The sequence below is a fragment of the Elephas maximus genome, chromosome 2 (assembly GCF_024166365.1).
Source record: "Elephas maximus indicus isolate mEleMax1 chromosome 2, mEleMax1 primary haplotype, whole genome shotgun sequence".
Lineage (NCBI taxonomy): Eukaryota > Metazoa > Chordata > Mammalia > Proboscidea > Elephantidae > Elephas > Elephas maximus.
This window is the reverse complement of record NC_064820.1, coordinates 179,871,327-179,893,062: the sequence shown is the minus strand read 5'-3', so window position 1 is coordinate 179,893,062 and position 21,736 is coordinate 179,871,327. Positions and strand designations below refer to the sequence as shown.

The window sequence follows — 21,736 nt, the reverse complement described above, 5'->3', positions numbered from 1 at the left end:
ACACACGTTAGATTAGATTACTAAATCTTTATTACTTCTATTGATCCATGTTACTTCGAAATAGACGTATAGCTTATAATTAAATGACTTCTACAAAGTGTCCTTTGGATTGGCTGTGAGTTACCATATTTAACTAGTGTTATTAACATGTTTCAGAGTAATTAAACTAGTGTGATCTTTATAGGATTTTGAACTGGTTCAGCCTTCTTCAGCCATGGCCTTTGAAGCGACACCAGAATGGACCCAAATTTATAAAATGTGGGGGAACTAGAAACAATAATCGAAATGGAAAAAATGACGGGTTGAAGGCTTGCTAGAAACTTAATCACCCTCTTAGAAAACAAGGGCAAAAAAATAGGATCAATGCTAGAGACCATAATACACAGCATTAACAGGATACAAACCACAACCAACACACAAACTCCAGAAGATAACCCAGATAACTGGTATCTTCTAAAAATTAAACATGTATGCTCATCAAAAGACTTCACCAAAAAAGGAAAAAGAGAACCTACAGATTGAGAAAAAAAATTTTGGCTATTACAAATCAGACAAAGGTCTAATCTCTAAAATCTGCTAGAAAATCCAACACCTCTACAACAAAAAGACAAATAAAAATGGGCAAAGGAAATGAACAGACACTCACTAAAGAAGACAGTCAAGCAGGCAACAGACACACGAGGAAATGCTCACGATCACTAGCCATTAGAGAAATGCAAATCAAAGCCACAGTGAGATACCATCTCACCCCAGCATTACTGGCACGAATTAAAAAAAAAAAAAAAACAGGAAATAATAAATGTTGGAGAGGCTTCAGGGAGATTGGAACTCTTATGCACTGCTGGTGGGAATGCAAAATGATACAATCATTTTGGAAAGTGATATGGCAATTCCTTAGAAAGCTAGAAATAGAAATACCATATGATCCAGCAATCCCTTTCCTAGGAATATATCCTAGAGAAATAAGAGTTGTCACATGAATAGACATATGCGTATCCATGTTCATTGGAGCATTGTTCACAATAGCAAAAAGATGGAAGCAACCTAGATGCCCATCAACAGATGAATGGATAAACAAACTGTGGTACATACACACAGTGGAGTATTATGCAACAATAAAGGACAGTGATGAATCTGTGAAATATCTCATAACGTGGATGAATCTGGAGGGCATGATGCTGAGTGAGATAAGTCAATCACAAAAGGACAAATATTGTTTGAGACCACTACTGTAAAAACTCATGAAAAGGTTTATAGACAAAAAAATCCAATCTTTGATGGTTATGAGGGAGGAGAGGGGTGAGGATGGAAAAACACTAAATAGACAATAGACAAGTGCTAACTTTGGTGAAGGATAAGACAGTACACAATACTGGGGAAGCCAGCACAACTTGTACAAGTAAGGTCATGGAAGCTCCATAGACACATCCAAACTCCCTGAGGGACCAAATTGCTGGACTGAGGGCTGCGGGGACCATGGTCTCAGGGAACATATAGCTCAATTGGCATAACATAATTCATTAAAAAAAAAAAAGTTCTATGTTCTACTTTGGTGAGTAGAGTCTGGGGTCTTAAAAACCTGTGAGCAGCCATGTAGGATACTCCACTATTCTCACCCCTTTGGGAGCAAGAGAGAATGAAGAAAACTAAAGATACAAATGAAGATTAGTCTAAACGACTAATAGTCCACATCTACCATGGCCTCTACCAGACTGAGTCCAGTACAACTAGATGGTACCCAGCTACCACCACTGACTGTTCTGACAGGGATCACAACAGAGGGTCCCAGAGAGAGCTGGAGAAAAGTGTAGAACAAAATTCTAACTCAAAAAGAAAGATCAGACTTGTTGACCTGACAGAGTTTGGAGAAACCCTGAAAGTATGGCCCCCGGACATGCTTTTGGCTCAGTAATAAAGTCTCTCCTGAGGTTCACCCTTCAGCCAAAGATTCGACAGGCCCATAAAACAAAACTAGACTAAAGGCACACCAATCCAGGGGCAAGGACTAGAAGGCAGAAGGTAACAGGAAAGCTGGTAATAGGGAACCCAAGATTGAGAAAGCAGAGTGTTGACATGTTTTGGGTTTGTTAACCAATGTCATCAAACAACACGTGTACTAACTGTTTATTGAGAAACTAGTTTGTTCTATAAACCTTCATCTAAAGTACGATAAGAATAAATAAATAAATAAACAAAGAAAAAGAAAACAAGGGCAGCGTGAGTGGTATATAGCAACCAAATCTCTTGACCAGCTGAGTCAAAAACAGTGGGGCCTGTCTCAAAGACGGTGGCTGAGTATACCAATTTGAATGTGTGTGGCTCTCCATGATCTTAGTAATAATTCAATGTCACACATCAGGCTTCTGAAAGGGCTCATGCCTCTTCCAAGTCCCCCATTCCAGGGCTTCGACCCATAATTTTTCCCTTTCTGGTTAGCATTTCAGATTACCCGAATATTAAGAATTTGGGAATGCTCTTTTTTTTCCAGTTCCACTTCATTGGCCATGACTGAACTGATTCGAACCAGTTTGAAGCCCTGGTTCTTTAGTCCAATGCTCAAGTTTGTTGTTCAAGCTCTCCAAAGTTTGTCTCTTGTGTATAATGCCTTGGAATTTGAAGCTTTGACCAAAATAATCATTATGATTCATGTCATATAACCAGTAAGGAATGACTATTTCTTTTTTCTCTCTGTCTCCTGCAGGGAGGAGATGGCAGATAAAAATGTACTACTTCTCTAAAAGTCTCATGTATAACGTAATAGAATAATATGGAGTCTGATTCTTCACTTACAGCTAAGCTGGGAATAGCAACAGATCTTTCAAAACTACATGTGGGAAGAAATTCTCCTTGGGGAGAATTTCTTTTGGGAAAAATAGAGATTGGAACGATGAAATAATAACCTGTTGCTCTTACTTTTACTTAATCATTCGATTCATGGAAGATTGTCATAATACAGTATTGAAAATTTTATAATGTATTAAGGCTTAAATACCAATGAGAAAAAAAAATTGAGTAAAGAGTTAACTCTTTAAGCATTTACCTACGCATTGTCAAAGGGGATCATGACGATACAAAAGCATTTATAAATCAACTTTGGAAAATTATGGAATGATTTCAGGGTGGTGATAGCTTACACCATTATGTACTGATTATGTCTCTACCAAGTATAAGTTACAGTACCCGTGAGCAAAGACACTATATGGAATATAATTGGCACGACCACCAAAAGTCTGTTTCTGGCCTCAAGTACCTTACAGTTTACTTGGTTAAAATATTGTTTGTTTGTTTTTTTAATTTTCTAGTAACAAAAGCAAAAACCGAGCTTTTCAGAATATACTATTAATAGTGACAGTATAGTGTCTGTTGTGATTATGCACTATATGATCTTTATCTGATTCCCTATTGTTTTACGTTTAGTTCCCTATTAACATTTCATTATTATTAGAATAAGCAAGGATGTGATGGACAGCCACTGAAAGTAAAAGTGTTGGGTCTATAAGTAAGCATATTATTAAAGCTTCTTGTGCATGTTGGCTAACGTATATTCCAACGTAGATGCTACCAAATTTAATCTATCTGAAATTAATTTTGGTATTTCGGATAGCATAAAAATCTTACTTTATTTTTTTAACATTCAGAAAATGAACCCAGAACCACGGGTAACTTCATCTTTCTTCTGGTGATCTGAAATATCACCTTTTTGTGACTTAGATCCTATACGTACTTGAATCTGAATTTTCCTATTTTCAGTAATCAACTTGCCTCTTCTTGTTCCAGAACCACATTGTTTTAATTATTGTAGTTTCAAGCCTCGTTAATATTGAATACATTACTTTATACATTAAAATCATGTTTTTAATTTCTTCCTTGGTCTAGATCCTTAGGCAAATGATGCAGGAGGTCAGAGAGGGACGTGGTAGAGGACATGCTTAATTCACACCCGCTGTAACACCTACCAAATATAGCAATCTCATTTCTCTGAAGAATTTCACCTGCTATATTTTGAACACATGTAGATTGCTTTTCATAATACACAGAAATTTTAGGCCTTGGCAAAATCTTCCCTTAGTCCATTTTTTAAAGTGAACAAAGTGGAAAGAATAGTACAATTAGATGCAAGTTTTTATCCTGTGTCTTTATACACAGCAAAGCCAATGTGACAGTGGATAAGAACAGAGGTTTTGGGAATAGCAGTTAAGTTTCAGCTGAAATTCTTCCTAGTTGTATGGCCTTGGTTTAATATCTGAGCCTCTATGAACCTCATTTCCCAGTAAAGTATTTCCAACAATTTTTACTGGGAAAGTATTTCCCAGTAATAGTTCTTATCTCATAGGGTTTTTCCAACGAAACATACGGCAAAGGTGGATATCATTGTTATTATTATTATCTGCCTTTGAATTCCCAGTATTCACATCAGATGGGTTTGATGGTAATGGACTCAAATTAGGAGAATGTCAGAAAGCCATCAACGGAAGGAAAACAGAGACATATTTTATTTTTCAAATTTTACAAGCATTTTCTGCTTTAAACAAATCCACTGTATAAATCACCTCATTAGAATGCTATTTTAAAGTATTTAAGTGTGTGTGCATTATATAAGACAAAAATTACTTACATAGGCTTTATGGGAAAAGAAAAAAGCACATAATACTTAAGTGTAAAGGGTCACTGCATGTGAAGGTTAAAGAATAAGGATTGGGCATTTCTGATGAGTTTAAGATATGACATATTTGGATCTAAATCTTTCAAAAATCTAGAAACCTTGTGTACAACTCTTCTTATTTAAAAGAATAAGAGTAGAAAGACGGAAAAAGAAAATAAATAGAAGTACTTGCATATTTATTTGTTTAGGTGAGCGGGGCTGGCCACGGTTCCAGAGCAGGTCTCAGCTCCTGGCCCAGGCTGCCATATTGACAGGAGCTGGGACTTGGCCTCTCTGCCCTACTTTGTCAAGGAGATTTCAAATCACAGTCCTCTGAGCCTTGGGACAGTAGAGAAAGCAGCTGAGAGGCACGCTCTGCTTGTGGTGTGAAAAATAAACCCTTGGCCAAAGGCACAGGCTGCTAATCACAACTGCCCCCCTTCCCCCCAGCTCTGTGGAGCTCCTGTCAGGTTTGATTAGCTGTTCTGACTCAGATTCTTTGGCTCTGTAAAACGCTCTGTCCCCTTAGCCTTCCTCCCTACTCTCTGTAGTTGGATCCCTTTCCCTTCTGATGAGCTGTCAAAACCAACTGATCATGCTGCTGCCCAATCAGATTCTCCTTTTATCCAGACCCCTGGCTGACCTTGTTCTGTCTTTGCCTTCTCCTACCCTCTGATCCTCTTGCAGCCTAATATCCTAGCCCCGCTGTCAGATCCCACTGTTTGTCTAATCAGCCCGTTAGACAGTTTGATTAGCTGCTCCTTCCTCTCACCCTGCCAGCTCTTCCTGCTGCTACCAGCTGTGCTCAGAGCCTGCTAGTAACTCTCCATCAATTTCTTCTGACCCTCCATTAGTGCTGCTGGCTGATCAACTTAATACTTTTTCTCAGCACCCCTCTGATCTACTGTTGCCTCCATCCAACATGTCCCTTCACTAGGGTCCTCTGATCAACCTTCTGACATCTTCCCTTTATGCTTCTTACTTGATTATTTTGCCATTAATCGAACAATTCTGGTGTCCTGTGGCAAGCATTTTTTATTAGCCTTTCAGGCTGGGGTTATCTGGATGACTACCTTTGGTAGGTGGTAACATTTCAGTGACATCAAAGTTCAGGTGCCCACTTCAGAGATTCCCCCCAGGACTTCGTACTGGTTCACACTGGTTCACTCATGACTGATGTAGTAAAATTCTATCAGATCAGAATTTTAAAATGTGGGTTTATAGGAATGAAAACCAGAAAGGGAAAAATTATGGGTCGGAGCCCTGGAATGGGAGACTTAGAAGAGGTATAGTGAGACCTTTCAGGAGACTGATGGATTATTGCCAGGGCTACGGAGAGCAAGGGGCTCTGGTGGTACAGTGGTTAAGAGCTCAGACTGCTAACCAAAAGTTCGGCAGTTGGAATCCACCAGCCACTCCTTGGAAACCCTATGGGACAGTTCTACTCTGTCTTATAGAGTTGCTATGAGTCAGAAATAACTCAACTGCAGTGGCTTCTTTTCTTAGTACAGAGCAATACACATTCAAAGTGGTGCGGTTAGCGGCTATCTTTGAGTCTGGCACTGCTGTTTTCTCCTCAGCCTATGGAGAGATCTGGTTGCTATGCAACACACATGCTGCCCTTTTTTTCTAAGAGGGAGATTAAGCTTCTAGCAGGGCACTGACCCTTAATTTTCCTGTTCTTGATATCATTCCGGTATGCCCACATTTTACAAATTCAAGTTAATTCATTTGTCACTTGGTCAGCCAGGACAGAATCAGGAAGAACCAGGTTGAAGCTCTGCTTCCCCCAAACCCCAACAATCACTGGTGTTGCCATTTGACTGTTTGTATCTAGTGAGCTGTATCGACTATTCCATCACTCTTCATGGAACAATCTGACTTCCTAGGCTTTTGCAACTAGATTTTGAGGTGTTCCCTGAGCATCATCATCTTCTTCATTTTACCTCTGAGTAATAGTTCTTGATTTTATTGCAGTCACACGTCCAAGTGAGAAACTGTTTAGATACAAATCCCATATTTTCACCATTTACCTGTGTGACAAAGGACAAGTTACTTAATCTCTCTGGGGCTTAATTTATTCATCTACAAAATCAATTCTTTTTTTTATTCAATTAATAGTTATTAAGTTATTATTGTGGGCAGTCATTGAACTTTGAGCTGGGGATGCATCTATGAATAAGACATTCAAGGTCCCTGAATTTACATTCAAAAACAAAGGCAATAAACATATAAGACCAAAAAAAAAAAAAAAAATCAAGGAAATTTCTGAGAGTGATAAGCTCTATAAGAAAACAAAATAGGATAATGGGATAGGAAAGGACTGGGGGTAAAAGGGCTAATTTAATAGGATAATCAGAGAAGGGATCTTTGAGAAGGAAATAGTTGAGTCACAATCTAAACTATGAGAATAAAGCAGCCATGTGATGATCTGGGGTAAGAAGGTAATAGGCTGATAAAACAACAAACACAGGGACTTCAACAATGTTTAGTGTGTCAAAGGGACATAAAGAAAGCCAGTGTGCCTGGAAAATAGTGAACAACAGAGATTAATATGAAATAAATCAAAGGGATAAGAAAGGACTTGGTCATATCAGACCAGGAAGGTTATGATAAAGATGTTGTGTTTTATTCTAATTGTAATGGACAGTTAATCAGATGTTTGGTTTAGATCAGAACCATCCAATAGAAATTTCTGTGTTGATGAAAATGTTCTGTATCTGTGTTGCCTGATACAGTAGCTACTAGCCACATGTGTCACTGGACAATCAAAATGGGCCTTGTGTAACTGACAAACTGGGTATTTTTAACTTTAATTAAATTTAAATATCCACATGTGGCTAGGAATAAAGGGTGCTCTGAACAGATGAGGATTGGCTTAAAGTTGACTTGTGAGGATTAAATAATAACTCAAGGAGAGAGTTTAGCAAAGTGCTTGGCCTATAGTATACCCTCAGTAAATATTAACAACTGTAATTACTATTATTCTATAGTTGACCTGATCCAGAGAAGTTTTGCCCCTTTCTCTTATAACTGGGAATTTAGCTAGCTTGATAATCTGCATATTCCAAATGACCTGCCTGTTACCTTGCCCAAGGTCACACAACTATGAAGGGCCTGAGATGACATTTGAACCTATGTTTCTCTGACTGTGGAGTTAGTGATACAAGCCACTGGGCATTCATCTAAAAAAAAAAAAAAAATTGTACTGTGAACATATTTCTTAAATTAATAAACATTTAAGCCAGTGAATGCATAAGGCAATGGAGGCATTGAGAATGGTTGTTATTAAGTGGATAATTGTCATAAGGACTGTCTCCTGGTATTTCAATAATTTTAATTGCTTTTAAATGTACAGTGTAGTATACAACTGTACTGCATTATATTCTAAACTTTAGCCCCCAGATTCTCTACTGGGGCTGAGACAGTTGAGATGTGGGACTCTTCAGACAATTCTGACATTCCTCTCATTAAGAATAGCTAGCTTCCAGGGGCATTCATTTATTAAACCATATCATAACTCTATTACATAAAGTCAATATTATATCTATTTTATAGAAAGAAGAAATTAAAAGTTTGAAAGGTTAAGCAACTTGTTTAAATTCACAGAGCTAAGAAGTATTTGAGCTAGAACTTGAATCCAGTGAATGACTGGGAGAATTGACCTTGGAGTCAATGTTTTACTCTGTAAAATGGAAATACATATTGTCATAACCTGGTAGATGATTGGAATGATTAAATGGGATCATGTGGTAAGACTCTTTCCAATTTCTTTGGATTGAAAATGAAAATTGCAGAGATTACCTTTCCTCAAGAAATAATTGGTTAATTGGAAAGGACACAAAGCAGAGAGTGAGAGAATTCATGCCATCTCTGAAGCTGATGGGATAGATGAGTTTCCCTAGGGGATCCTTTTTCATGGACCCTGAGCTTTCCCAATGGGTGTGCACAAGAGGCTTGGAGCAGGATTAATGAGAGTTGGTGAACTCTGGACAGAAAACGTCCTACTCCTACCTTAATTGCTAACAGTAACTAGGCTTTTTATAACTTAGTTGCATTAACCAACATTGTGAAAAGAGAAAAAAAAAAACCAAACCTGTTTCCATTGAGTTTATTCCGACTTACAGTAACTCTACAGGACAGAGTAGAACTTTCCCAATAGGATTTCTAAGGAGCAGCTGGTGGATTTGAACTGCGAACATTTTGGTTAGCAGCTGTAGCTCTTAACCACTGCACCACCAGGTCTGCTATTGTGAAGGAAGATTCAATAATCCTAACAATTCCAGTTCATACAATGTACCACCACACTTCCCATACCCGCACACACCTGAACTGAGTTTCTGCTAAATCTTGCTAAGTCCTAAAGAACATCTAAAAACAAAACCAAAATAACTGAGTAAGTGAACTAATACCCTAAGCTTATATCAAAACCTGATAAGCTTAAACAAATCTTGAAAATTATTCATCAATATGACATGAATATTTAGGGAAGCCCCTATATGCCAAGTGGTGCTCTTCAGTGCTAAGGATACAGACTCACAGGTCAGAAGAAGTCTCTGCCCTCATGGAACTTAAATTCCAGTAGGGCAGATGGACAATAAGCCAACATATCAAGCAAAAAACTATTGCTAATAAATAGCAAACATTTCTTCTAGGGAGAAAGCTATACGATTGTAAGTGGTTACAATTATTTTGCACAAAGCAGGCAGAGAATGGCACTCTGAGGAATGACCTTTGAGCAGAGACTAGATGAAGTGTGAGAGAAGCTGTGGGGATTTCAGAGTGAGAAGCGTCCAAGGCATAGGGGAATGGAGGTGAAGAGCTCCTGAGGAAAAATAAGTGTAGTGTATTTGAGTGAAAGCAAGGAGGGCAACGTGCCTGCAGCCTAGAGAGCTGGGTGAAGAATAGCAGGAGACAAAGTTGAGGAGATGAGCAGGTGCCAGATGGTGTTTGTAAGTATGATCAAAATTTAAGATTTTTGCCTTATTGGGAATTTTGAGGAAGAAAATGAGATGATCTGATTTACATACAGAAAACATACCATTTTGCTTCTAGATAGAGAAAACTGTAAAGAGGCAAGAATGGGATCGGTGAAACAAGTTAGAAGTCTTGCCTAGCCTTGAAGATGGCTGGGACTAGAAAGAAGCTGCTGATGTGATGGGAAGTGGTCAGATTTGGGATACGTTTTGAAAGTAGAGTCCATCAAACTTATTGATGGATTATATGTGGTTCTAAAATGAAGGGGAATCTAAAAATGACCACTAAATGAATGAAGAAAATGAAAAATGTGCTGGTGATGCTTTTTCCAGGCTTTTCTTGGGCTTCTCAGAATTCAGAGCCTGGCACATACTAAATATCCAGTAAGTGGTAGGAATTATTACTATCATTATTATTTTCATTATTATACAGGCATGTATTAAGATTTAAATCAGTGAAAGTGTCACATATCATCCTAGGTTCTATAATAAATATACATAGTAAAATAAAAAAAACCTCTGTCATGATGGTTTCTCTGTACAGTAATTAGTAGATCTCCCTTGCTACTGTCTGGGTTTGTTTCATAATAACTTACTCTTTCTAGCAAGCTTATCTTACATATCTTACTTATTCCTCCTTGGATCATCATTTTATCCTAGGCTTATTTCTAAACTCACCATTTTCATTATTTCTGGTATACTCAGTTTTATTCCTTATAAAAGCTTGAGTCCACAGGGATCACAATAGAGGGTCCCAGACAGAGCTGGAGAATAATGTAGAACAAAATTCTGACTCAAAAAGAAAGACCAGGCTTGCTGGCTTGACAGAGACTAGAGAAACACTGAGAGTATGGCCCCCAGACACCCTTTCAACTAAGTAATAAAGTCATTACTGAGGTTCACCCTTCAGCCAAAGATTGCACAGTCCCATAGAACAAGACGAGACTGTAGGGGCACATCAGCCCAGGGGCAGGGACGAGAAGGCAGTAGGGGACAGGAAAGCTGGTAATAGGGAACCCAAAGCTGAGAAGGGAGAGTGTTCGCATGTTGTGGGGTTGTTAACCAACGTCATAAAACAATATGTTACTGTTTAATGAGAAACTCGTTTGTTCTGTAAACCTTCATCTAACGTACAATTAAAAAAAAAAAAAGCTTCAGTCCATCTAGAGTCATCCTCTGGTACATTTACTATTTTGTCAGCCAATTTGACACATCAGTTATGTTTTATCCATTCTTTAAAGTACCATGCATTGGTTAAAAAGAATAAAGTAGATATACATGGACTAAGATTGGTAGATTTTTCAAGTTAAAAAAATCAAGTTATAAAAGAAATATAAAGTAACATACATATGAAAAAGAACATAATTAATCTAATTCCTGTCTTTGTTGTTGTTAGGTGCCTTCGAGTCGGTTCCGATTTATAGTAACCCTATGCACAACAGAGTGGAACACTGCCTGGTCCTGAGTCATCCTTACAATCGTTATGCTTGAGCTCATTGTTGCAGCCACTGTGTCAGTCCACCTCATTGAGGGTCTTCCTCTTTTCCACTGACCCTGTACTCTGCCAAGCATGATGTCCTTCTCCAGGGACTGATCCCTTCTGACAATGTCTCCAAAGTATGTAAGACACAGTCTCGCCATCCTTGCTTCTAAGGAGCATTCTGGTTGCCCTTCTTCTAAGGCAGATTTGTTCGTTACATTCCAGGTTCCGATTATTAATGGATGTTTGCAGCTGTTTCTTCTCATTTTGAGTCATGCCACATCAGTGAATGAAGGTCCTGAAAGCTTTACTCCATCCACATCATTAAGGTCTATGCTATTTTGAGGAGGCAGCTCTTCCCCAGTCATCTTTTGAGTGCCTTCCAACCTGGGGGGCTCATCTTCCAGCACTATATCAGACAGTGTTCCGCTGCTGTTCATAAGGTTTTCACTGCCTAATACTTTTCAGAAGTAGACTGCCAGGTCCTTCTTCCTAGTCTGTCTTAGGCTGGAAGCTCAGCTGAAACCTGTCCTCCATTGGTGACCCTGCTCGTATCTGAATACTGGTGGCATAGCCTCCAGCATCAGAGCAACACGCAAGCCCCCACAGTACAACAAACTGACAGACACTTGGGGGAATTTAATTCCTATATCTACCAAAATAGGCCATATTATGCTTTGGAAATCCACAACCTCAAAAGCTCAATAGATTAAAACAACGATAGCTCTCCCTCATGAGCTATGTATATCAGTGTGGATTGCAACTCTTCACAGTACTGTTGTCACTCTAGGACTCAGGGCATCTGTTGCAGAAGACTAAGGGAAACATTTACATTTCAACTGCATAAAACCAACTGTTGTGAAGTCAACCGTGACACATGGTGAGCCCATAGAGTTTACAATGGCTGTTTTTTCAGAAGTACATTGCCAGGCTTTTCTTCTGAGGCACCTCTTGTTGGACTCAAACCTCCAACCTTTCAGTTAGTAGCCGAGCACTGACTTTTGCACCAGATACTCTATTTTAATAATGTAAACTAATAAAAACTAAGCCCATTGCTGTCAAGTTGATTCCAACTCATGGCAACTCCATGTGTTACAGAGTAGAGCTGCTCCATAGGGTTTTCATGGCTGTAATCTTTATTTAAACAGATTACCAGGCCTTTCTTCTTCACTACTGGATGGGTTTGAACCACCAACATTTAGGTTAGTAGTCTAGTGTGAATTTTCTGTGCCACCCAGGGACCTTTCTACTATGTATTTCTGTTTAATTTGATGTTTAGCAAGGAACATGGACAAAGTTGAGAGGATTGTGCTTTAGAAAGATTTTCTTAAATGTTCTGCAAAGATTAAATACAAAAGCAATACAAAAAGAAGACTTTACCTTACGTTTTTTTAGTATTCATTTTATCTATTAAAAATGATAAATATGATTTTAGAGGGTAATTCAATGTTTTAACATTATGCTGAATGTCTGTGGCACATTGAACATTTATTGGGCTCTAGCTTATTTTTCCTGGTGGGTATTTTTTTTTTTTTTTTTGCACCTCTCATTGGGTCTTTGGGGCAGAAAGTCAATTGTCTTGGTTTGTAAGCATTTTTCTTACAAGTAAGGAAGTGAAAACTTAAAAAGAATTGTCTTTTATACCATCTATTAAACACTCCTCCACCTCATTTGCAAAAGGGCTCTAATGTGACTGAAATGAGTATTCTTAAAAATGGGTGTTTTTTTTTCCAGTTCTACCTGTTAGCAAAGGCTGCACTGTCTGGGAATGATTGCTGAGGAAATTACTGGATTCTCAGAGACTTCTGGAAAATAGAGACCTGGAGAGGGAAAGACTCACCTAAAATGCTGTGGGGTGAACAGAGCATTTCCGGGATTTCCAGTCTTTATTCATTTGTTTCTAAGTCTTCCCAGATGGACTGTTTAAGGCAAAATCCTTCTTTGTCTTGCTCAGTACTTTTGATTTTCCCCTCCTCCACACCCTACACTTCGCTCCCGCGTTGTCTAACTACCCATTTTGGTGCCCCTTCCCTAATAACTCTGCAAGTGAGGGGAGGTAATAACTGTATTATCATTTCAACTTTCTTCTTTTATTCAGAAAAAAAACCTTTAGTTTTACTATTTTTTTTTTTAACCTTGAGAATATATAATACTTAACTAATTTCAGGTTCAGAGACAAATTGTTTTTTGACTGTAGTATCTTACTCTTCTTCAAATAATCCAGAATCTTGGTGTATCATTGGTTTGCAGCAAGTTTGCATTACTGTATTCATCCCAGATCAGTAAATATTTCAAGAAAAATGTATTGAGTGCTGACATTGTGGTACACATTGCTGATAAGTTGTGGAGGTACCAAAATTAATATGACGTAGTTTCTGCATTTCAAATGGTAACGGTTAAGTAGGAAAATATAGTTACATAAACCAAATGTAAGAAAGAAATACGGAAAGGTTAAAATGAAGTAGGGTGTTAATGGGAGCACAGGCGGAAGGCCTTTAGGCGCCTTGAATTCAAGTAAGCCTTCTTAGATAAATGAACCTGAAAATAAGTGTTGAAGGACAAGAAGGATTTTCACAGGACGCATCATCTGAAATATGGAACCCAAAATCTAAACCTTGACATCCAATTATCTTCCCCAGGGCCACCCAGAGGAGGTGGAGAAGCATTTAAATACCACTACAACATTTTTGTCGTAATTTTTATCATTACTCTTGTCAAATCTTTATTATTGTCTTCTTTAACTCTTCCTTCAGAATTAAAAAAAAAAAAAAAAAAACCACCAAACCGGTCACTGTCGAGTCAATTCCAACTCATAGCAATGCTATAGAACAAAGTAGAACTGTCCCATACAGTTTCCAAGGAGCACCTGGTGGATTCGAACTACCGACCTTTTGGTTAGCAGCTGTGGCACTTAATCACTATGCCACCAGGGTTTCCAAAAAAACATTGCCGTCAAGTCAATTCTGACTCATAGCAGCCCTATAGAAGAGGGTAGAATTTCCCCATAGGGTTTCCAGCGATTGGCTGGTGGGTTTGAACTTCCAATATTTTGGTTAGCAGCCATAGCTCTTAACCAGTGTGCCATCAGGGCTCTTTCCTTCTGAATTAGGTGTTAGGAATTTCTCAGTGTGAAAACTCCCCCAAGAAGCCCGGTTGACATTTCTTTTCTGAATTCCGTTGATATTTAGGAAATGTCTTTTTGAAGCTTGTAAGAATTTCAGAGGGACCAGGAGGAGGCAGCTGCTTCACACTTGACTCATCATCATCACAAGCTCCTTATTAACTCCAGCACACTGTCAATCAGAGGAAGTAGGTCAAAAGATTCCCTTTATACAGAGGGTATAGAGATAAAACTGCTCAATCTGTGAAACACAACTTGAAACCTCCCCAACTTCCCCTTTCTTCAAGGTTTCATGTGATAAACATTATTTGAGGTTGTAAATAGGCCAAAAAGTCATGTGATTGATGACCTAAAGGTATTGAATGGGGAGAAGAAATTGGGGAAGAAGTATTTTCCAAACATTTCAGCATTCTCTTATGCATTAATTAATTAATTCAACAAGTACTTATTGATTACAAGCTATATGTCAGTAGCTGTTATAGGTGGTGGGATAAAGCATTCAGCAAAAGAAACAAAATCCTTGCTTTCGTGGAACCTGTATCTTAACCACTGAAAAGGACAATACCTAAAACCAAACCTGTTGCTCTCAAGTTGATTCCAGCTCATAGAGGCCCTGTAGGACAGAGTGAACTGCCCCACAGGGTTTCCAAGGAGCAGCTGGTGGATTCAAACTGCTGATCTCTTGGTTAGCAGCCGAGTTCTTAACTCCTGTGCCACCCGGGTGGCGAACTAAATAAATAAATGAGTAATAAATACATAACAAGTTCAGAAGTTTATTATAAAATGATCTATGTGTAGAATGGAGGTTTTCTTAATGGAATTTTGAAGTATAATTAATATTTTATACACACACACACACACACACACAGCACCTCTTCCTTCATATCTCAGAGCCATTCTGCACTTTTTGTAGATTTTACTGCCTGAAGCTTATCAGTAATAGACTATCCCTCACCCCAACCCAAGAGAGCCCGGGAAGAGATATTCATTACTATCTACCAAATTAGCTTAGCCAATTGGATATTGCTGTTCAGAATTTTTAGCCTCAATTAAATGATGCAAAGATATAGGATAGTTTTAGGAGGGGTCATATACTGCATCAGCTACAGCAGTGGTGCTTATCCTTTTGAAAATAAATGATTGTGTTTTCTGTTCCATAGTTGTCCATTCTAACTTATATTTTTATTTGATTTCATCTGTTTGTTTTCCAAGCCTGGATCTCTGAACTCCCATTAGCTTTGCGAACTGCTGATATGTTCACGTAGATCACCATCATTTTTCTTTCTTTTTTTTTTTTTAATTTTTATTGTGCTTTAAGTGAAAGTTTATGGCTCAAGTCAGTCTTTCACACAAAAACTTATATACACCTTGCTACATACTCCCAATTGCTCTCCCCTTAATGAGATAGCCCACTCCCTCCCTCCACTCTCTCTTTTTGTGTTCATTTCGCCAGTTTCTAGCCCCCTCTACCCTCTCATCTCCCCTCCAGGGAGGAGATGAAAACATAGTCTCAAGTGTCCATCTGATCCAAGTAGCCCGCTCCTCGCCAGCACCCCTCTCCAACCCATTGTCCAGTCCAATCCCTGTCTGAAGCGTTGGCTTTAGGAATGGTTCCTGTCCTGGGCCAACAGAAGGTCTGGGGGCCATGACCACTGGGGTCCTTCTAGTCTCAGCCAGACCATTAAGTCTGGTCTTTTTATGAGAATTTAGGGTCTGCAACCCACTGCTCTCCTGCTCCCTGGAAGGTTCTCCGTTGTGTTCCCTGTCAGGGCAGCCATTGGTTGTACCCGGGCACCATCTAGCTCTTCTGGTCTCAGGCTGATGTAGTCTCTCGTTTATGTAGCCCTTTCTGTCTCTTGGGCTCATAATTACCTTGTGTCCTTCGTGTTCCTCATCCTCCTTTGATCCAGCATAATGCCTTCCAGATTCCTCCATGTCATGAAATGTTTCACAGATTCCTCACTGTTCTTTATCGATGCATAGTATTCCATTGTGCGAATATACCATAATTTAGTTATCCATTCATCCGTTGATGGGCACCTTGGTTGCTTCCAACTTTTTGCTATTGTAAACAGTGCTGCAATGAACATGGATGTGCAGATATCTGTTTGTGTAAAGGCTCTTATTTCTCCAGGATATATTCCAAGGAGTGGGATTGCTGGATTGTATGATAGTTCTATTTCTAGGTTTTTAAGGAAGTGCCAAATTGATTTACAAAGTGCTTGTACCATTTGATATTCCCACCAGCAGTATATAAGTGTTCCAATCTCTCCACAGCCTCTCCAACATTTATTGTTTTGTGTTTTTTGGATTAATGCCAGCCTTGTCTGAGTGAAATGTAATCTCATTGTAGCTTTGATTTGCATTTCTCTAATGGCTAATGATCATGAGCATTTCCTCATGTATCTGTTAGCTACCTGAATGTCTTCTTTAGTGAAGTGCCTGTTCATATCTTTTGCCCAATTTTAATTGGGTTATTTGTCTTTTTGTAGTTCAGTTTTGGCAGTCTCGTGTAGATTTTAGAGATCAGGCACTGATGGGAAATGTCATAGCTGAAAGCTTTTTCCCAGTCTGTAGGTAGTCTTTTTACTCTTTTGGTAAAGGCTTTGGAGGAGCATAGGTGTTTGATTTTTAGGACCTCCCAGTTATCTAGTTTTTCTTCTGCATTGTGTAATTTTTTGTATACTGTTTATGCCATGTATTAAGGCTCCTAACATTGTCCCTATTTTTTTTCCATGATCTTTATTGTTTTAGATTTTATATTTATGTCTTTGATCCATTTTGAGCTAGTTTTTGTGGATGGAGTGAGGTATGGGTCTTGTTTCATTTTTTTGCAGATGGTTATCCAGTTATGCCAGCACCATTTGTTAAAAAGGCTGTCTTTTCCACATTTAACTGTTTTGGGGCCTTTGCAAATATCAGCTGCTCATATGTGGAAGGATTTATGTCTGGATTCTCAGTTGTGTTCCATTGGTCCATATATCTGTTGTCATACAAGTACCAGGCTGTTTTGACTACTGTGGCTGTAAAATAGGTTCTAAAATCAGTTAGAGTGAGGCCTCCCACTTTGTTCTTCTTTTTCAGTAATGCTTTACTTATGTGGGGCCTCTTTCCCTTCCATATGAAGTTGGTGATTTGTTTCTCCATCTCATTAAAGAATGTTGTTGGAATTTGGATCAGAATTGCATTAAATGTCTAGATCGCTTTTGGTAGAATAGACATTTTTATAATGTTAAGTCTTCCTATCCATGAGCAAGGTATGTTTTTCCACTTATGTAAGTCTCTTTCGCTTTCCATCATTTTTCTTGTAGCTGCCAGAGTTTTTTTTTTTTTTGCCAGTGCAATAGTGTCAATTAAGATAGACTACACCAAGTTTTTTTCTTTACTATTTAAATGTATCTCAGCATATTATTTCCTGATGCTTTGCTCATTGTAATTGCCTCTTGTTAGCTCTGCTATTTCACATACTTATTCTACCCTCCCAAGCCCAGGTATTTGAGCTGAAGCACTTACTCTTGCATCTTTAGGAATTTACTTAGAAAGATGGTTTAGACAGCAGTGACCTTGGAGATATATTTTCATTATCCTAAAAGAAGAGCCTTAGTTCTTCTTGTATCTGTAGTTAAGAAAATAGGTATTTCGTGGATTTGTCTGAGAAGTAACTAAGTTGTATTTACATTTTCAGTAGTTTTGTAGACTGTAAAAGAACTGTATATATTGATAAACAAAAAAAAGTAGATAAATTCTTAGTGTTATTCCATTGCTTAAAACCATTAGATTTTTTATTGTACTTCATTATAAATATTTGTCACTATTGAGAAAGTGGTTCATGTTTCATGAACAATAGATCCTTTAAAATTTTCTTCTATCCAGTGTAGTTATTAAGCAATTACTGAATACACCCCTTCTACTCCTTGCCTCTAATAAATACTCTAGAAAAATGTAAAAATAGAAGACCCAGTCTATACCCTAGAGAAATTGTGGTGTCTTTCAGTTACTTCATAATAACAACAGGTAACATTTTAGAAAGAAAGAGAATTTTTCATATTTATATATATTTATTGATTTTAAATATTATAGTTGAAAGATATATGTTGCCTTCTGGGCTAACCATACTTACATTAGAAACCATTTTTGACCTTTTATAAAAGAATTGCAATATCATGATACATAATTTAGTTTGAAACACTGCAAAGGTCATTTTCGTGCTGATATTCAAAAGAAGAAAGAAGAGGAGGAGGAGGGGAGTAGTTTTTGAAAAGAAAGGCATTGGGATTAAGTAGAAAATCAATAGAGTAATTGTCCTTTTAGCTGGAATGCTTACCTTTTATTTCCTGATTTCTTCTGTCTTCTTCTTCTTCTTTTTTTTTTTTTTAAAGCATCATGATCAGACCATTACATTTAGCAATCAGCATCATAGGTGCAAAACAAAACAAAACAAAACAAAAAAACACCCAACAACATTAAAAGCTTTGCTGGAATGCTCTACACATTCCACAGAATAGAAAATAAAGTGACCTGTAATAGTTTGTCACAAATACAGTCCTTGATTTTTTTGCCCACACGCATGAATATTGTCTAACACGTCTCCTTTGTAGGAGCTAGGCCCTGCTACTGCATGCTTAACTGAGTTCACAAATTTGTTGTAACCTTTTTTTTTTTTTTTGTAGCTTCCCTGTCACTTCTCTGGCTCTCCTTTCCTGCTAAGCTTTGTTTCCTGGCAGTCATTAGAGCCTTCTGCCACTGCCATAGCTACTGTTGCTGCTTGAACCACCATAGCCACCTTGGTTTCATGGTTTGGCAAAGTATTGACCTCCACTAACATAAGGGACACAGCTTCTGCCTCCTAGCTTTCTTCCATTCGTGGGTCAAAAATTTGTAGACTGATTGTTGTAATTGCCAAAATCATTGTAGCTTCTGCCACCTCCAAGATTGTTTCCATCATTACCAAATCCGTTATAATCATCCCCACTGCCTCCATATCCATGACCACCATGCATTGCTATTGAGTCAATTCCCACTCATAGTGACCCTATAAGACAGAGTAGAACTACCCCATAGGGTTGTTGGTAGATTTCAACTGTCAGCCTTTTGGTTAGCAGCTATAACTCTTAACCACCACCACTACCACCACCACAGTTGCCACCAAAGCCATCTCTCCCACTGTAGTTTCCTCCATGACCAAAGTTGTCATTCCCACCAAAACTACCTCCAGGGCCACCACCAAAATTTCCAAAACTAATTCTACCTCTTTCACTGGATGAGGCACTGGTCATCTCTGCTTTGGTAGGGCTTCCCTTACTTCTCAGTTGTGACCATTCATCGTAGGGTATTTCTGAATGACGGTCTTATCTACAGAGTCATGGTCATCAAAAGTTACAAAGGCAAAACCCCTCTTCTTGCCACTGCCTTGGTTAGTCATGATTTCAATCACATCAATTTCCCCATACTGCTCAAAATAATCTCTTAGGTGATGTTATTCAGTTTCTTCTTAAATGCTACCAACAAAGATTTTTTTCACAGTTAAGGGGGTGCCTAGTCTTTGAGATTCTTCTCGTGAGACAGCCCTCTTTGTTTCTACAACTCTTCCATCCACCTTGTGTGGCCTGATCATGGCTGTGCCTACTACCTCCACAGTAGAATTAAAGTGACAAACCAAAAGCTTTGGAGCACTTGGCCTTTGGATCTCTTGGTATCACACAGTTTGTGAGCTTCCCCCATTGTTCAAAACGGCTCCTCAGACTCTCATCTGCTGTTTCAAAGCTCAACCCTCCAATGAAGAGTTTCCACAGCTGTTCAGGATCTTTAGGAGACTCTAACTTAGGCATGACGGCAATGGGAAGAAAGACTTTATTGATGCTTCCTTAGCGACATCCATGGACAGAAAGCCCTTCTCTCTTCCTTTTGTACAGTAAGGTGGAAAGTAAAAATCAAAATTCAAGATTGATGGTTCATCTGCAGTGAAATGTGGTCTTTTCACTGATGGTGGAAAGGTACTCCAGGCAAGAGGTACCTTATGGAAAAAAGCACCAAGGCAGGAATTAAAACAGCACTTCCTAGAATAACTAGAAAGTAAGCCATTTTAAGCCATACTTAAGGAGCCCTGGTGGTGCAGTGGTTAAGCACTTGGCTGCTAAGGGAAAAGTCAGTGGTTTGAACCCAATAGCTGCTCCTGGGATAAAGATATGGCACTCTGCTCATGTAATGATTACAGATTTGGAAACTCGACCGGTGATTCTATGACTCAGAATTGACCCTATGGCAATGGTTTAATTTTGGTTTGGGGAGGTAAAAGGAGCTGAGTTTCATCTTGTCTCTGTTATGAACTCTGTGTGACAAAGGGCCAGACTCTTATACTCTGGTTCTCAGTAATATTTTTAGGTAAGGTGGGTGGAGGGAGCCATGAAATACTGTATTTATCAAATAGGTCGTGACTCAACAAGAATGGGAAAATGAGCCCTAACTCATATTGAACCCACTGCCATTGAGTTGATTCCAACTCATAGCAACCCTATAGGACAGGGTAGAACTGCTCCATAGGGTTTCCAAGGAGCACCCAGTAGATTCCAACTTCCGACCTTTTGGTTAGCAGCTGTATTTCTTAACCACAATGGCACCAGGAACTCATATTGAGGGGTATTTAAAATTTGTTTACTTCATGATAGCATGAAGAACATGTTGTTGTTATATTCCATGGAGTCTGTTCCAACTATAGTGACCCTATAGGACAGAGTAGAACTTCCCCACAGGGTTGCAAGGAGCAGCTAGTGGATTTGAACTGCCAACATTTTGGTTAGCAGCTGAATCTTAACTACTGTACCACCAGGGCTCCATGATGCACATACTCGCTACATGATCTCAGTCCTTTCAGCAACAGAATTGCATAGTACAATCCAAGCATCACTTGGAAATGAAAAAAAAAATGAGGATTCTTTTTTCTCAATAATAGTCTACGTAAGAGTCACATAAACAAGTAAGTGTATTCTGGTAGTGATTTTTTCATAAAATAATAATCAGTGGGTAGCACCACTATATAGGCTTCTCCTAAAGTAAAACCAAACACATCCAAGCTTTAGAACTGTGTGAGGGCCTGTTACCATATAAAATTATATATATTATTTTATAAGATTATAAAATAATATATATATATTTATAAAATATATATATATTTTATATATATAAAACACTGAACAGTCATAAGCAACAAGTGTGTGTGTGTATATATATATGTATGTATGTATGTATGTATATATATATGTATATACATGGAAACCCTGGTGTTGTAGTGGTTAAGAACTACGGCTGCTAACCAAAAGTTGGCAGATCGAATCCACCAGGCACTCCTTGGAAACCCTATGCTGACTCAACAGCAATGGGTTTTTGGTTAGCAGCTATATATATATATATATATATATACACATATATATATATATACTTGTTGCTTATGACTGTTCAGTGTTTATTGATTGGTGCTGGTACCATACTGGTTGTTAAATATCTTGAATATTAATCTTACT

At 38.4% G+C, this 21,736-nt stretch overlaps 1 pseudogene; it reads right to left on the bottom strand.

The window, feature by feature from the left end:
• Positions 1-19,087: 19,087 nt before the first annotated feature.
• LOC126061944 (heterogeneous nuclear ribonucleoprotein A1-like) lies at positions 19,088-20,047 on the bottom strand (annotated as a pseudogene).
• Between the last annotated feature and the right edge of the window lie 1,689 nt (positions 20,048-21,736).